The following is a 4,152-nucleotide window of genomic DNA, read 5'->3' as shown; positions in this document are numbered from 1 at the left end:
AAAGCGGCTAGGAAGAACCATTACTCCTAGCCAAAATTATCCCAAAACGGCGTAAAATTTAATGTGTCATTATTGATGCTCAGAAAACTGAGCTGCGGAAAGAGTATGCAAAACTCATGCCTGGCAATATATCTATGCGTAAATAAATCACATTACATAAAACAAAATATTTACGAAGGAAATAAGAAATTTATGTAATGTGATTTTATAAATAGACTATTAAGGCAAGGTGTACCCCCAAGGGGACACGCCTTGCCGACGATAATTAAAAATCTTATATTATGGGCTTTGCGTCCTATCTAAAAGACCGACAGGTAATGGATGGCACGCAATATGGGAAAGGTGGTCAATGGCCGGCAGCAAATCGAAAACTAACAAAGACCGAATACCCTAATCATAAACGGTCAGTTTAAGCGTGACATCGCGAAAGACAGATCTCCTTTAAAGTTGAACCCACCTCCTCCCCAAAGCCTCCGCTAACAATTATATACATTGGACGATTTACCGTAGCTGATATATATAGAGAGAGGAACGTTATATCTCAATTAGTGATGGTCGTAGGCCGTATCTACAGGTGCTGGCGGTAATTTGCCTCCACCCTTTTCTGAGCGTAACTATTTGGAATTTTAATGCAATGTATTAATAAATATCGTTTTGTTTAACAGAAATAAAGCGGCTACGAGAACCATTACTCCTAGCCAAAATTATCCCAAAACGGCGTAAAATTTAATGTGTCATTATTGATGCTCAGAAAACTGAGCTGCGGAAAGGGTATGCAAAATTCATGCCTGGCAATATATCTATGCGTAAATAAATCACATTACATAAAGGCCTAGAGTTGGAAGTGGAAGCACTGCATGTTTACGCTTTTCAGTCCCTGTATAATTTATAACCTAATTTCATGTAAATCAAGCCAAATCCATAATACATGCACACAGCAAAATCGTGAGTCTTATTTTAAGAAAAAAAATACAAACAAGTAAAATTGTTCTTGTCAGTATAGTAAGAATATTATTCTTGGCAAGAATCCAGGCAAGAATATTATTCTTACCTGGAATCTCATTTTAAGAAAAACAATTCTTGCAACAAGAATTTTCTAAAGAAAAAATACTCGTTTTAAGTAACACATTGCTTGAAATAAGCAAAATTATTATTGTATATTAAGGAACCTACTCACACAATTCTTACCTAGAATGTTACAAATAAGAAAAAAACTACTTAAAACAAGAATAATTTTACTTATAATAAGTACAAAATTTTTAGACAAAAGAAAACATTTCTAGTAATTAAGTTTATTAGCTGGCTTTGAAACATCACAGATACATTATTCTTATACATTATTTTAGTTCAAAATATTAAAACTACTTATTTAGTGGCCATACTAAATATATAAATGCCATACATTTACATCTGACAGAAATAGTTTTTTCAAAGTACTGCTAGGTTTGTGCAATACCTTGCTCAAATAAACAAGTCTTTCAAGGACTTAATTAAAAATTGCCAATTGGCAAGTTTAGGAAAGTATCCGATAGAGCTCAGATAATGAAATTAAGCCCTTGTATGAACCCAGAATTAGTTGAATAAAAATATTCATGGAAGAAGACAAACACATCTATGCAAACTCACTGCATGTCTTCAATTATTACACATAAGCTAAAGTCATTCATTCCTGAGCAATGTTTCCCTTTGATTATTGACCAGCTGTTCTTAAATTTTGTATATCATGCCAAACATGAAAATATTTATAAGATCACCTGGAGTATTTTTTTCCTTGAAAATTAAGTGCTGAAACACTGTGGGTCCAATTAACCATTCGTATAGCAAATTTTCCACTGAATTTCTTGCTCACTACCTCAATCCATGTTCCTAATAAACAAAAAAGCAAGCATACTTGAGAAATCAGAGTTAAGATAACAAATGTTAAAGAAACTAAGCAGTGCATAATATGTGTGAAATATATGATTGGGGATGCTATGCACAGTTTTGCATGCTCTGACAGATATAAAATTAGGCATAAAGGGTAGTCATCTGGTAAGCTGTCAATGATTTTTCCTTTTATCTATTACATGATAAATAAGTATATAATCAATTGGTCAATAAGTATATAAATACCGGTATATTATATTATACATTAAAAACAAAGCCATATGCTTAGGTGAATAATCTAACAGCATTGCACAATTCCTTATAATGCATTACGTACCACAAATATTACTTTCCAATGAGACCTCTTTCATTACAGGTTTAGACATAAACATCACCACTTGTTAATCCACCATCTAAGAATGCATATAAAAAAATTTAAAAGGCAATAAAACAGTTATTTCATCCTAATTCTTAATCAAAACTTATGTATCTCCAGTAACCAAGATTCAGTATATCATGATCTTAAGATTGAGTACAAATGTTTCAGCTAAAATTTGACCATGGTTTTATAGCTAACGTGAATATCACGTACACTTTTTATGGCATAGTGCCTATAGTATAACCACGTTATAATATATTTATATAAACGTCGTTCATTTATCGGGAATGATGAGTATTTAAACTGTGAATATATCTGTTTATTGTTTATAAATACGTTTACTGTTTACGCGGCAAATTCAAAAATAGCTTTCGTCTGTTTGCGCGTATAATTTTAAATCCTTACCTCTTAGAAGACTGAGATTCCCAGCCACTTTTAAAACAATCTGCGCAATCTTCTGCAGGAAATTTTGCGACATAATGTCCAGTAAATCCTATCCACAGTAATCCACAATAATCCACAGTTCTTTCCGCCAGTTGGCAGTTAGCGAAGTTTAAAATATATATTTTCATAAGAAACGAACTACGTCCATTCAGAATGCTTAAATAGGCATTAAAACCTTCATTTCGTCTGCATATGAAACGAAACTTGCGAATCTTTGCTCGGTTATTAAATGTTACTTAGTAAGAATGTAAAAATATTCTTGGTTGTTTGAAATAAATTGGTTGTTTGAAATTAGTATTCTTGGCAAGTGAATTGGCAACAAGCGTTTTTGATTGCCGGTTTTAAGTTAACAATGTTTCTTGCCAAGAATCCACAAAGACGCCTTCCTTGTTTTAAGAATACCAAAATTCTTAGTTAGAATACAAGCTAGAACATTTACTTGTTTTAAGAAACGGTTATTCTTGCTTAAAAAAAGTTTACTTATTCAAGTAAAATTCATTCTTGATAAGAATAATTTATCCCCTTTCACTTATTTTGAGCAAAATTTTGCTTAAAATAAGAATTTCTCAAGAACATTATTCTAGGTAAAATTCTCGATTTCGCTGTGCATGTGCATGATTATATAAATACTGTATAACTGTTTGCCTCAGTGAAATTGAAAATTATTGCCGTGTGTGATCACTGATCAGTGTGATTGGGCGCAACCAGTATATCAACAAAACAACGTTTGCATAATTATAAATTAGACGAAACGGTAATTTTCGTAGTTCGGTTACTCTTTGCAATTAGAGTCAAATTGACTCCTTCGAAGAGTAACATTAACCTTTTGGTAGAGTAACAAGACTCTATTGTAGAGTCGTTTTGACCCCAGTCGAAACTACCCTTAGAGTTGAAACAACTATATATATATATATATATATATATATATATATATATATATATATATATATATATATATATATATATATATATATATATATACAGACTGTACTGAACAACTTTTGGTAAACAAACTTATGCGTATTTTGGTAAACAAACCCGCATTCGATAAACATTGCTAGAGACCAGACTGAAGTGCATCGACGCTGTTCTCGACAATCTGGGTGGATGTTGCACCATCGAATTGACAATCGTTTGGGGTACCTTGCCTTCCTCTTTGACCTTGATTAACCCAATACATTTGATCGTTGATTACTCTCGACCTCGCAAACAAAGAGGAAAAAATCATCGTCATCGTTTTTACCATTATAAACGTCAAGTTCATCTCCCTCGTTGTTGGCACGTGGATCTCGTTCAACAACTTCCTCTGCTTGAAGTACTTGACTATGCTTGTTGACAAAATGGTTTCGCAGAGAGAAATAGTTCGTGTACGTACGTGGACATTCATTAATGCCACATAGCGCATGGAAATCCCGATCACTCTTGTGAACCCGACCGAGATGATTGATCAACGAGCGAAGAGT

At 33.1% G+C, this 4,152-nt stretch overlaps 1 long non-coding RNA gene across 1 annotated transcript; it reads right to left on the bottom strand.

Moving 5' to 3' along the window:
- Nucleotides 1–1,810: 1,810 nt before the first annotated feature.
- LOC114544951 lies at nt 1,811–2,794 on the bottom strand. Its single transcript, XR_003690693.1, has 3 exons — nt 2,651–2,794; nt 2,204–2,279; nt 1,811–1,866 (listed from the first exon to the last, which is right to left on the bottom strand). It is a non-coding gene; the product is annotated as an uncharacterized LOC114544951 (long non-coding RNA).
- Nucleotides 2,795–4,152: the final 1,358 nt, after the last annotated feature.

This window comes from Dendronephthya gigantea, unplaced genomic scaffold, assembly GCF_004324835.1.
Source record: "Dendronephthya gigantea isolate DGI-Jeju-01 unplaced genomic scaffold, DenGig_1.0 001085F, whole genome shotgun sequence".
Lineage (NCBI taxonomy): Eukaryota > Metazoa > Cnidaria > Anthozoa > Malacalcyonacea > Nephtheidae > Dendronephthya > Dendronephthya gigantea.
Note: the sequence above shows the minus strand (reverse complement) of the source record. Positions and strands in the feature narration are given on the sequence as shown.